This window comes from Somniosus microcephalus, chromosome 4, assembly GCF_052327205.1.
Source record: "Somniosus microcephalus isolate GS21.2 chromosome 4, FLI_Smic_1.0, whole genome shotgun sequence".
NCBI classification, from domain to species: Eukaryota; Metazoa; Chordata; class Chondrichthyes; order Squaliformes; family Somniosidae; genus Somniosus; species Somniosus microcephalus.
Window position 1 is genome coordinate 88,324,083 of NC_140990.1, and position 14,434 is coordinate 88,338,516.

Genomic DNA, 14,434 nt, shown 5'->3' on the forward strand with positions numbered 1-14,434 from the left:
GCTTTCATGACCACCAGATGTCTTGAAGTGCTTTACAGCCAATGAAGTACTACAATGAAGTAGTCACTGTTGTTAATGTGGGAAAGAGCAAAGCAGTTATCCCCAGTCTCTGAGCCAATGTTTATCCCTCAATCAACATAAAAAGATAGATCATCTGATCATTAGCACATTGCTGTTTGTGGGAGCTTGCTGTGTGCTAATTGACTGCTGCGTTTCCTACATTACAAGTGACTACACTTCAAAAGTACTTCATTGGCTGTAAAACACTTTGGGTGAAAGGCGCTATATCAATGCAAGTCTTTCTTTCTTCACTGGTCTCACCAGCGACCTCTTCTAGCTGATGGTTGATTGACATTACAAGAGGATTTGAGTACAGGACTAAAGAAGTCTTACTCCAATTACATAGGGTCTTGGTGAGACCACACTTGGAGTACTGTGTACAATTTTGGTCTCCTTACCTAAGGAAGGATATACTTGCCATAGAGGGAGTGCAACGAAGGTTCACAAGATTGATTCCTGGGATGGCGGGACTGTCGTATGAGAAGAGATTGAGTAAACTAGGCCTGTATTCTCTTGAATTCAGAAGAATGAGAGGGGGTCTCATTGAAGCATACAAAATGATTACATGGCTTGATAGGGTGGATGCTGGGAGAATGTTTCCCTTGGCTGGGGAGTCTAGAACCAGGAGTCACAGCCTCAGGATAAAGGGTCGGCCATTCAGGACTGAGATGAGAAGAAATTTCTTCACACAGAGGGTGGTGAATCTTTGGAATTCTCTACCCCAGAGGGCTGTGGAGGCTCAGTCATTGGGTATATTCAAGACAGAAGTCGATAGATTTCTGACCAGTAAAGGCATCAAGGGATGTGGGGATAGGGCCGGTGAATGGAGTTGAGGTCGATGATCAGCCATGATCTCATTGAATGGCGGAGCAGGCTCGAGAGGTCGAATGGCCACTCCTGCTCCTACTGGGGACAGCGAGAGTCCGCGCATGCGCACACGGAGTGGCGGTTTGGGCTGAGTCCGGCACAGCGACCCCTCCCCGTCACCAAGGGTAATAACCACACATGCCCAGAGGAGACCAACCCCCCTCCCCCACTCGGAGCTGCGCCTGAGCACTCAGATCCTGTCGGACGGAGTCGGTGCGGGGCATCCGCGGAAAGGCCTTGCTGTCGGTTCCAGAGTCGCGATCGGTGATGAAAAGTGAGTTTTCTCCACTCCGATTGGGTGGAGAATCGCGCGGGGTGGGGGGAGAGGCGGATCGGGACAGAATAAAGAGACATAGAAAAACCTGAGAGTCCGCGAGGCCCCGGACCGAGCGGCGTCAGTTGGACTGAGCACGTGATCTCCTCGGGGACACGTGACCCGGGCCCACGGCCTGATTGACGGGAGCTTCCGACCAATAGGGAGCGAGCGGGGCAGGGCTGGAGAAGCGAGCCAACGGCGGGTCCTCCAACCAATTGGGGAGCCCGAGGGGTGGGACTCGTGCCGGCTGATTGTCTGATCCGCAGGGCAGCGAGTTTCTCCAGTCCCTTGTTCAGGGCCCGGGGCCAGGGGAGGCTGTGGGCCTTTATTCCCCTTATTGGACACAAGGCTCTTTGTCTCACAACACACTGGCTCAGGTTTTAATAGAGACTTTTTAAATTCATGAATAAAAGCAGATAAACCTCGTGCTTCTGTGGCACAAACTTTCTAATATTTGGGATTAAAAATACAAGTTTGTTTCCCTCTGGGGAATTTATTATTAGTTTCAGGAAACAACAACAACCACTTGTATTTATAAAGCGCCTTTAATGTGGTAAAACGTCCCAAGGCTCTTCACAGGATCGTTAGAAAACAAAATTTGACACCGAGCCACATAAGGAGATATTCGGGCAGACGACAAAAAACTTGGTCAAAGAGGTAGGTTTTAAGGAGCATCTTAAAGAAGGAGAGAGAGGTAGAGAGATGGAGAGGTTTAGGGAAGGAATTCCAGAGCTCAGGGCCCAGGCAACTGAAGGCACGGCCACCAATGGTGGAGCGATTAAAATCGGGGATGCTCAAGAGGCCGGAATTAGAGGAGCGCAGATATCTCGGGGGGGTTGTAGGGGCTGGAAGAGATTACAGAGATAGGGAGGGGCGAGGCCACAGAGGGATTTGAAATCAAGGATGAGAATTTAAAGGATGAGGCACTTGAGGAAAAGCAGGGAGTGGGGGAGGGTCAAGCCCTTATGGGACAGGGTCACTAATTCTGTTCTGTGACAGTTACTGGGACAGACTGTATCTCCCCCTCTCCTCCACACAGGGATTTGTGGTAATTAAAGGGACAGCGATTCTCCCTGTTCTGCGAGATTGTAATTAAAGGGACACTACTCTGAGATGGCTGCGAACTTTTAGTGCCGCCAGCCTTTCTAAACCATCTTCCTTTCTTTGAAGATCTGTGTGAACTCGCTGGTGACTCAGCAGGTTGGATGAACTCTGAAACCTCTTTGCATAGTCGGAACATTTATAGGGTCTCTCATCGGTTCTGGGGCAGGAGGGATCTGGTTAACAGTGATCACAATATCATTGGGTTTAAAGTAGTTATGGAAAGGGACAAAACAAAATCAACGGTGAAAATACCCAGCTGGAAGAGAGCCAATTTCAGTGATGTGAGAAGGGATCGAGCACAGGTGGACTGGAAACAAAGATTGTCCAGGAAAACAGTGAATGACCAATGGCAGGCCTTCAGGGCTGAGATAGTTTGGGTACAAACCAAACATATTCCCATAAGGAGGAAAGATGGGCCATCCAAAGCTAGAGCTCCCGATGACAAAGGATATCGAGGTTAGAATAAAACAGAAAAAGGAGGTTTACGACAAATGTCAGGTACAGAATACAGTCAAAAACCAGGCAGAATCCAGAGAGTGCGGGGGAAATTGAAACAGGATATAAGAAGGGCAAAGAGACAATATGAGAAAAGATTAGCGGGTAACATAAAAGAGAACCCAAAAATCTTCTATAAACATATGAAAAGTAAAAGGACAGTTAAAGGAATGGTGGGGCCGATTAGGGACCAAATCTACACTGTCCCATCAAACACTCCCAGGGCAGGTACAGGTTGGGATAGATACAGAGTAAAGCTCCCTCTACACTGCCCCATCAAACACTCCCAGGGTAGGTACAGCACGTGTTAGATACAGAGTAAAGCTCCCTCTACACTGTCCCATCAAACACTCCCAGGGCAGGTACAGGTTGGGATAGATACAGAGTAAAGCTCCCTCTACACTGTCCCATCAAACACTCCCAGGGCAGGTACAGCACAGGTTAGATACAGAGTAAAGCTCCCTCTACACTGTCCCATCAAACACTCCCAGGGCAGGTACAGCACAGGTTAGATACAGAGTAAAGCTCCCTCTACACTGTCCCATCAAACACTCCCAGGGCAGGTACAGCACAGGTTAGATACAGAGTAAAGCTCCCTCTACACTGTCCCATCAAACACTCCCAGGGCAGGTACAGCACAGGTTAGATACAGAGTAAAGCTCCCTCTACACTGTCCCATCAAACACCCCCAGGGCAGGTGCAGCACGGGTTAGATACAGAGTAAAGCTCCCTCTACACTGTCCCATCAAACACTCCCAGGGCAGGTACAGCACGGGTTAGATACAGAGTAAAGCTCCCTCTACACTGTCCCATCAAACAATCCCAGGGCAGGTACAGCATGGGTTAGATACAGAGTAAAGCTCCCTCTACACTGTCCCATCAAACACTCCCAGGGCAGGTACAGTACAGGTTAGATACAGAGTAAAGCTCCCTCTACACTGTCCCATCAAACACTCCCAGGGCAGGTACAGCACGGGTTAGATACAGAGTAAATCTCCCTCTACACTGTCCCATCAAACACTCCCAGGGCAGGTACAGCACGGGTTAGATACAGAGTAAAGCTCCCTCTACACTGTCCCATCAAACACTCCCAGGGCAGGTACAGCACGGGTTAGATACAGAGTAAAGCTCCCTCTACACTGTCCCATCAAACACTCCCAGGGCAGGTACAGCAAAGGTTAGATACAGAGTAAAGCTCCCTCTACACTGTCCCATCAAACACTCCCAGGGCAGGTACAGCGCGGGTTAGATACAGAGTAAAGCTTCCTGTACACTGTCCCATCAAACACTCCCAGGGCAGGTACAGCACGGGTTAGATACAGAGTAAAGCTTCCTGTACACTGTCCCATCAAACACTCCCAGGGCAGGTACAGCACGGGTTAGATACAGAGTAAAGCTTCCTGTACACTGTCCCATCAAACACTCCCAGGGCAGGTACAGCAAAGGTTAGATACAGAGTAAAGCTCCCTCTACACTGTCCCATCAAACACTCCCAGGGCAGGTACAGCACGGGTTAGATACAGAGTAAAGCTCCCTCTACACTGTCCCATCAAACACTCCCAGGGCAGGTACAGCACGGGTTAGATACAGAGTAAAGCTCCCTCTACACTGTCCCATCAAACAATCCCAGGGCAGGTACAGCAAAGGTTAGATACAGAGTAAAGCTCCCTCTACACTGTCCCATCAAACAATCCCAGGGCAGGTACAGCAAAGGTTAGATACAGAGTAAAGCTCCCTCTACACTGTCCCATCAAACAATCCCAGGGCAGGTACAGCAAAGGTTAGATACAGAGTAAAGCTCCCTCTACACTGTTCCATCAAACACTCCCAGGGCAGGTACAGCGCGGGTTAGATACAGAGTGAAAGGGTTAAAAGCAAATCCTCTCAGTGTTTAAAATGCAAAGCAAACAAATTACAAAGGAAAGAGAAAGGGGTTATGTGCGAAATCACGAAGAGCTGAGGAGAAGCCAGGTGGCGATAAAATGTCTGCCCAGCTCAAGGACTTTATACAATGGAGCCTTACAAGAATAAGATAAGGCATAGCCACCAAGCTACACACAGCTAATGCTGAATTGTGAGAAAGATTTAATAAAATCAGCTAAACTTAAAGTAGTAACATAAAGAAACAAAATGGCTTGCGTAGATTATTAAAGAAACCTCAGCCTAGCAACTATGGTCTGGCAGCCTGTAGAACCAGACGTCATAATTCAGGTGGCAGAGATAAGAAATAGAACAGAAAGAATGGGCTCAGTTACAAACGAGTCGTTGATACTGTAACCTATGACCTGCAGCCCAGTATTGCAGACCAAGAAGGGTCACGAGGGCCTAACCACCAGAATCATTGCAGGGGAGGATTAATTAGCTATTGTATTGAAGGGGTTAAATTGAACCCTCTCAGAATTCGGACAGCCGAGGTGACCACTAATTAAGTGATGCCAGCAAAATTAAACTCAGAACAAAGGAGTGGGGTCATGTGAAAGTGAATAAGATAAGAAATATCACAATAAAAATTGACTTACATAAAAAGGCAAAACCAAAACAAAGAGCAATGTGAGAAGCTTCGAAAAACCAAGATAAGACGCAGTTGTGGGACCAGAGAGAATATGTGCGTTTTGCGTAAGCGATAAGGAATGTGCTGCTTTAGCTAAAAATTGTAGACACAGCAGAATATAGGGGTCATGGGAATTTGACCTGTGACCAAAGGCATAGTAAGATGTAACTAACCTTTACTAATACTGAAAAGAATCCATATGTGATCAGGTGATTATTGTAATACAATGTGATCAGGTGATTATTGTAATACAATGTGATTGGATGAAAATAGAATAAAAAGCTGTACCAACCAAGAGAGAACGAGAAGGTGCTCACACAGATCGCGGGGTCTAAGACTCTTCTCCCAGAGCTCTGATAATAAACTGCATCTTTTTACTTTTACACGGTTTAGATGTGAATTTATTTTCACCACAACAAATTGGCGCTGCAAGCAGGGTACTTCAGAGCTGGAAGACCGCCTGTACCAGTGAACAGGGCGAGTAGTCAAATCTTGACCATCCAGAAATTGGATCACTCGGAAGGGCGGTGTGACAGCGACGCAGTACCAAAAGAATCTGGTATCCGTGACGGGTGAGAGATGCAGTTTAAATAGTGGATAAGTTTAAATAGTGCAAAAGTCTAAATAAGTGGTTAAGTTGATTGAAATCTGATGTGTTATTTCGGAATGTAAATGTCTCGAGGGCCCATACTGAGCCGGAATTAAGAGGGCAATTGGGCCCCACGTGAAGGCCAGAGTTAGTTGGGAATCCGAGACAGACTAAAAGTCTCTGTTGTGTTGCATGACGTGACGTATGGTAATAATGTATTAACGGCTGCAAGTGATATAACCATCTCTGAGAGCGAGATTAATGTATTAACAGCTACAAGTGAAAAATAATCACCTCTGACAGCGAGATAGTTACAAGTCAGGACCGCCATCACTAGTGGTGGATGATAGGTAGCCCTCTGAGAACGAGTTACTAGGGAGGACCGGAACGCGGTAAACTAGTATCAAAAAATAATACATTATGGCAGAAGGCGGAGGCCCAGATTGGGGACCGCCGGGATCATTGAGTTGGCTCTATGCTGACGATCAGAAGGGTTTGATAGATAAGATGAAAAAGGATGGATGGGATCCATCTAAGGTACCAGTGTACCAATGAGAATGGTGGGAGACACAAAAGGGAAGTAAGACAAAGAAAGCGGGAGTTATATTGGTACACCAATTAGTAACGGTCATTCAAAAGACCGAGGAAATTAAAACAAAAATCTACAGGAGGTGGTGACAAAATTGGAGGAAAAAAAAAATTGGCAAAACTAAAGGATAAACAAGGAGAAAGAAGATGGGGACACCGATGGAAAAAGAGAAAAAAAAAGGGAAACTTAAAGTTTTACCAACATGGAAGTTATTAACATTTGTGCTGAGACAAATAAAACACAAGATTTTCTGAGTGAAAGGAACCTTAACAAAATGCTGGAATTTCAGTTTGTGTGAAAGTTTTCCTGACCATGAATGTTTAAGAAATTACAGTATTTCTTTTGTCTGAAAGTCTGTCTTTAAAAGAAAGATTCTGTTATGTTTGTTTTAGCTCCACCCACTTCTCTGTGTTAAAAGCGTTTAAAAACTTTTGTCTTGTCTTGGTTTTTGGAAGCATATGCGAATAAGATTGTGCCCCAAGAATTGAAAAAAAAACCTCTGAACTAATTTAAGTTAAGCTGGTGTGTAAAAACTAAGAGCAACAAAAAGTTTGTTTAATAAAAGATTAAGTTTCAGTCTAAGATTTAACCTTGGAGTCACGGTTGCTATGGTGAAATCTTCTAAAGCAGTTTGATTTGATAAGAAAATATGACGTAATTTACTGTTTTCTGCAAGAATATGCTATTTTGTTTTGTTTGTCTGTTCATAGTTTTACAAAAGATAAGCTTCTGCCTTAAAGTTACAGTTGCCAATGTGCTTGGAAGAAAATTAATTTGAATGTTTACAAGATCTGGATTAAATTGGAGTTATGAGGTTAATTAACCTATTAAAACCAGACTTTCAGTGTGGCCACGGTGAAATTTTAGTTGGTGTAAATTTGTGTAGACCGCATTGAATAAGATAACTCCGCTCCGCAAGAACATCCGATAGTTGCAGAGTTCCTTACAAAGACTTACTTAGCTTGTGAACTTTGCTCAATCCCGTCTTTCTTCACTGTCCATATTACCTCCGTGTTCGTGTTTAGTTAAAGTGTGAAAACACAACTGTCTTTCGATCAGGAAAGTTCTTTTTTTTGATTTACGTGAATTGACGCAGTTGCGTGCATTTGATAATGTTTTGCTCCACCTTCTTAAAAACCTGCAAAGGAGTTAACCCTTTCCACTGACAGCTGTTTAAGTTCACCAAGCAACAACTTTAGTATGAAATCTAAAGATATTGGACATTATTAAATTTAAGTTTCTTAATTTTAAGTTATTATTTCACCACAGTGACAGAGGGAAAATTAAGATTTAATAAATTAACCCCTTGGGCTCTAAGCAGAGTCACAATGGATTCCCTTCTTTATTCTGTTATATGGAAGTTACCTTGTAAACTAATTGCAGCACTTCTGTCTCTAATGTTAAAAACACTGTTTAAGCTACCTAGCCTGAGAATCACTTGTTTCTGAAATTGGAAATGGAAGATAAATTGATAGAGATGAAATTGACATTGATAAAACCTGTCAGTTCAACTGTACTGCTATTTGGATTTTGGGATAATTTTGAAATGACAAAATGGACTCAGGCACTATATATTTGGTTACTTTTGGGAAAAGAATAGATCCTCTAAAAATAATGATAATAAAATGTGTTAATAACTTGGATCAAGTGAGAACGTTTGATCTATGTTTTCTATCTTAACTATTGTACTGGACAGTAAAGTTTCTCCAGGACTCATGAATGAGATATGAATGGTAATTAAAGGAAAGTGATTGAGAGTGTAAGATTGAAACAGGAGAATTACACTACTGAATGAGAACTTGCAAAATGCTCTCAGGCAGTTTAAAAGAACAGAAACAAAACTGGAAAAAAATCAGTCTGAACTCGATGATCTGAAACAAGAAGAAAATAATTTGAACGACCACTTACTAAATCTCCAGGTAGATTGCCAGACCAAGGAAGAACTGGTTTCAGACTTGGAGAATAAATTAATGAAGTCAAAGCAGAATGAAAATTCTCTTGCCTCCCTTCTAGCTGAGAAGGAAGATGCTTTACTTGAAAAAGTTGACAGGTTAAAGCAGTTTTCGGAAAACATTGAGAAAAGTCAGGCAACAATAGAGACCATGGAAAAAGAAAAGTTGAATCTTGAGAATAACTTTAAGCAATAGATTATGCTTTTAGAGAGCCTAATAGCTGAGAAAACTGCATTAGTGAAAGCACAACTACAGGAAAGAGCACTTCAGGAGAAAGAAATGGAAGAGATTAATGTAGGGCTAGTTACTGCTAAAAATCAGCTTGAAATCAAGCAGGCTGAAGTGGCCAGATTACAGGCAGAGGGCCAAGAGCTCAGGTCAAAGCTTAAATAGCAGCAAGTAAGACCTTGAAGAAGTATTCAGCCATTAGACGACTACAATCTTTCGATAAGATACCTGAAAGCCCGAGAAAGGCTTGTATCGGATGGCATGTGTGACATGATATTGAGATACCGGTGTGAGTGTGCAAATGTGATTTGTTACGTATGAAGTAATTACCATCCAGGAATGTATGGTGAATTTACACTGAAGAACGGGTCTCAGACATGCTCAGTTACTTGACAACAGCAAAACATGAAAGGGGTAATGTGGCTCAGGAGAGCGAGACAACTTTTAAAGCATTGACACATACTCCATCGAGAAACTATCTAATTGATGAAACAATCAGAATAGAGTTAAACACCTGTTAGAGGGATTGAAATTGAAGTTGAAGTGGAGAGTTACATGGAATCTGGATTGGGACAATTGAGGGCCAAGGAGAAATCATGTTTAGTAAGAATTATCCACAAGATGGACACGAGCAAAAAAGAGATCTGGAGAATCTTTTAAATCCATGATTTGTTGATTAGATGTTGAACTGTAATGTATTTGATATGATTGTAAGACTGAATTTAACTGTGACTGTAATAAATGTGTTTTGTAGGTAACAGAGCGTGGGAAAAACCAGTACGAATCCAGTATGAGGTGATTTTAGTGGTGCCTCCTGTGTCATTACTACTGCAATTACCATGCTTTACGGGTCTAACAGGACCTGTCCCATCAACCAACACGTTTTTAAGTATGAGCTACACAATTATGTGGCACAATTCAGATACTCGGATATGACATTCCCCTGTTGTTTGTGGGTTTCAGTGAGCTCATGATGCGACTGAACTCCTCCCTGAAACATTTTTATGTTTTGGAGCAAGACAACTTGAGAATAGATATTGAAATTGACAGCATAGGGGACAACTCACATTGATGGGATATTGGGCTTAATACATCAGCACACCCTTAGGTTCGTATTATTTCACATGCTCTGGTAGTTATCCAACTTGTAATGATATACGTAACGTGTGTAGTAAGACTTTGATACATAAGCCAATTGGGTACTCATGCCCATGACTGACAAGCACTAACAAATTAATTGAGCACACCAAAAGAGAAGATCCGAAGCGATGTAGAGGAGACCCCAGGCGGGGTAACATCAGGAAAGATAGAAGAAACAGAGGAATCCCCAGGCGGGGCAGAATTGGAACACCGGAACAGTGAATTGAATTTGAGTAAGGGGTCAGAGGTTGCTCCTTCTCCTCAAAGGAATGGACTGTAAGGAAGGGAGAAATCTTCAAGACTCCTTATTAACTAACGCCCAAGTTGAGAGAGCAATAAGAGCTGGCTAGATTAGTCAAGAGCCGATTGTGAGAAGTCAATAAAGAAATAGCTATTAGATTCAAAGATGGGTTTTAATTCTTAGACCAGGGACTGACAACAGGCAAGCGGAAAAAGATAGCATAAATGCCAGCAAGGTCGAATATCAAGCATCAAAAGACAAATAGAAATGATAAGGACTTATAACTGTCATTATAGTCGTAGTATTATTTTGTGTTATAATGACGGTTCTGAAAGCATGCTGTAGGGCAGCTGTGTCCCGAATAGTGCCGGTTGCTACAGTTGATATAATCAATATTGAGCCAGAAAACGAACAGTTAATGCGGGATAATGAACTGATAGAGATAGGAACATACATGTAATGTTCTTTGTTCATTTTCACAGACTACCATGCCTAGCACAACAAGATAGAGGGGAAAGACGAACTTGGGTACTAAGTTTAAGCCATCAGTATAGGAGTAATCCCGGGGATGATAAAAGTGGAAGAGAAGTTGGTAGCCCTAGCCAAAGTTTAAATTTGGTGTGGGACCAACAAGAGGGATTGAAAGGGTTAAAAGCAAATCCTCTCAGTGTTTAAAATGCAAAGCAAACAAATTACAAAGGAAAGAGAAAGGGGTTATGTGCGAAATCACGAAGAGCTGAGGAGAAGCCAGGTGGCGATAAAATGTCTGCCCAGCTCAAGGACTTTATACAATGGAGCCTTACAAGAATAAGATAAGGCATAGCCACCAAGCTACACACAGCTAATGCTGAACTGTGAGAAAGATTTAATAAAATCAGCTAAACTTAAAGTAGTAACATAAAGAAACAAAATGGCTTGCATAGATTATTAAAGAAACCTCAGCCTAGCAACTGTAGAACCAGACGTCACAACACAGGTGGCAGAGATAAGGAACAGAACAGAAAGAATGGGCTCAGTTACAAACGAGTCGTTGATACTGTAACCTATGACCTGCAGCCCAGTATTGCAGACCAAGAAGGGTCACGAGGGCCTAACCACCAGAATCATTGCAGGGGAGGATTAATTAGCTATTGTATTGAAGGGGTTAAATTGAACCCTCTCAGAATTCGGACAGCCGAGGTGACCACTAATTAAGTGATGCCAGCAAAATTAAACTCAGAACAAAGGAGTGGGGTCATGTGAAAGTGAATAAGATAAGAAATATCACAATAAAAATTGACTTACATAAAAAGGCAAAACCAAAACAAAGAACAATGTGAGAAGCTTCGAAAAACCAAGATAAGATGCAGTTGTGGGACCAGACAGAATATGTGCGTTTTGCGTAAGCAATAAGGAATATGCTGCTTTAGCTAAAAATTGTAGACACAGCAGAATATAGGGGTCATGGGAATTTGACCTGTGACCAAAGGCATAGTAAGATGTAACTAACCTTTACTAATACTGAAAAGAATCCATATGTGATCAGGTGATTATTGTAATACAATGTGATTGGATGAAAATAGAATAAAAAGCTGTACCAACCAAGAGAGAACGAGAAGGTGCTCGCACAGACTGCGGGGTCTGAGACTCTTCTCCCAGAGCTCTGATAATAAACTGCATCTTTTTACTTTTACACGGTTTAGATGTGAATTTATTTTCACAACACAGAGTAAAGCTCCCTCTACACTGTCCCATCAAACACTCCCAGGGCAGGTACAGCACATGTTAGATACAGAGTAAAGCTCCCTCTACACTGTCCCATCAAACACTGCCAGGGCAGGTACAGCACGGGTTAGATACAGAGTAAAGCTCCCTCTACACTGTCCCATCAAACACTGCCAGGGCAGTGTCGAAATCTCGACTCTCAATGAGACTCTGAAACGATCAGCTCCGGTAGATGTTCTTTTAATAAACTTTTACTTGCCGCAAGGAGAGCATCCCGCTCAGTCAAAGGCTAGCAGAGACTCTCTCCAGAAGTACAGATTAATAACATATTTATACAGTAAACAGGTTATGGTTTCATCATGTGTCTTTCAAGTCAGACAAAGGGACAAAGAGTTCTTCAATCCTTATCTAAGTTTCTACATATTTCTAAAATCTGGCGTAGCGAAAGACTATTGATAATACAATGGGTAGTTATTTACTCTAGACTATTTAATTAAGACTCAGTATTGTTTGGAATGTAGTTACTTCATACAGTATGTTTCTTCTGTTATCTGGTGGCCAAGCCTCTGGCCAGGTGGCTTGCATAAGGTTCCCTTTACTCATGTAAATGGTCTTTGTTTACAACGCAGATAAGCAACGGATTACAGTGTTTAGTCAAGGTTAACATGTTTAAGGAAGGAATAGAGGACATTTCTGCAGAGGCTTCTGGGAGGACCGGGACTCCATTTTGTTTGTCAAAAAGGGCCACATGTAACTATATTTAAAAGGTACATTTCCACATTCCCCCCTTTTGTCCTTCACAAAGACAACTTAATCCATTCCAATCCTGCTTAGTCTTTCTATTTCCATTTCCGCGCAGAACTCTTCAGTAGTTGTTGCTACCATAACCTTAGTAGTGGTTGCTGTTGGTAACACTGTTTTTCCCACTCTGACACAGCAGCACTTGATTGATACAAACAGAAAGTATAGGGAAAAGATTATCAGCAAGAATATGATCAGGCCCTGTACCAGGGATTTTCCCAGGGATCCTAGCCATCCGGATGCCCAACCCCACAAAGTGGTACCGCCTAGGCCAGTACTTTGTTTGTACTCTATTACCTTCTCTCTAATAAGTTCTGCCAGACTGCTGATCTTTTCTGAGTGATCCGGGATGTACGTACAGCATTCCTCAGGAGATGGTTTTATTGCTGTTCCTGGCTGGGGTGGAGATCGCCTTTACAGAAGGTAAGTACTGTAGAAAATATAGGGACAGAGTGATCTCCTGGACGAGTTTCGATCGCCTAGATGGGTCGGAGAGGAATTTCCCAGATTTTTTCTCCCAAATTGGCCATTGGGTTTTTTTTCATCTGGTTTTTCGCCTCTCCCGGGAGATCACATGGGTTCGGGTGGGATGGAGAGTGATAGTATATTTGAGGTTAGGATCAGATCAGCCATGATCTTATTGAATGGTGGAGCAGGCTCGAGGGGCCTACTCCTGCTCCTATTTCTTATGTTCAATCAAAGCGCATGTCCCTCCTTCCTTGGCTAGGAGATAATCTAGGGCCATACGATTTTGGAGAGCCACTGTCCGACTGGCTACCATTTCGTCATTTACCCTTTCGAAGGTTTGTGAGGTTGCGTTGGCTACTGATTCTACTAATTTAGCCAGTTCCCGTATTTCCCATTGTCCCATAGGGTGGTATCATTACCTTGAACATTCCATTCAACCATGTCAAATCCCGTTTAGGTCGATGGCTTTCATAGGTGTCCCTCAGGGTCTTTGTTGTTCTAATAAAGGGTATCACATATCCTAAGTAACAGGATCCCGTCCATGATTGTGGTATCCAGGGGTAGGCCTTATAACCACAGATAAAATAGGTTCCATTATAAGAAGTGAATTGCAACGTCTTCTTTGTCATCATAGGGTTGGAACCGGTCCAGGTACCCCCACTCGTCTTATTACGGACATTTGTCATGTTAAACTGACCCACATTGCGCCAGTTGTGGGGTCGAGTTATGGTAAAATTCTGGGCGCATTTGCTTTTACCCACGTTCTCGACCCCTGCTATGTTCCTTACTAAACATATTTTACCCATTGGGGCCCCTATACCTGAGGTATTAGTGAGAACTAGGAATGGGGGTTGCCGAGTCCGATTATATTTGGGTTGGTACCACCCCTGGAAGGCAGTGAGATTATAGCCTGCTGATTCCCATTCCGGCCTCCAATCCTCTGTACTAGTAGTGCCCCTATAGGATGTGTGCCTTTTCTGGGAAGTATTACCGCACGTATCGTTCTGACTGATTATCCTCTCAGCCATGTCTGATTCGGTAAAGGGAATGGGTCTTAGAGGGATGCCTCCTTTCGAGTGAATGGGCACATACCCAACAGTTAGATAAATCTCTTTCTTGTGCATACTCAGGACTCTGTGCCATGAATACATTTATATGTAGTTCCCTTTGTTCACATGTCTGTATCTCTGGTGCTATCAGTAACACAAAGCATAATCCTGTTAAGCACAGTACTGTCAGTCCCCACAGTCTGTGTAAATCTCTTTCTCTCCCTCTGGTTCCTTCGCCTTTTCCTCCGGATCGGGTGCTTTTTTGCAATGGGACGCGTGG

General features: G+C 43.1%; 1 protein-coding gene and 1 pseudogene across 1 annotated transcript in view; both read right to left on the reverse strand.

Moving 5' to 3' along the window:
• The window catches only part of LOC147119468 (uncharacterized), a 59,630-nt gene that overhangs the window by 2,076 nt on the left and 43,120 nt on the right, over window positions 1–14,434 (reverse strand). The gene's annotated exons all lie outside the window — the stretch shown is intronic.
• On the reverse strand, window positions 12,061–14,256 carry LOC147119469 (uncharacterized; annotated as a pseudogene).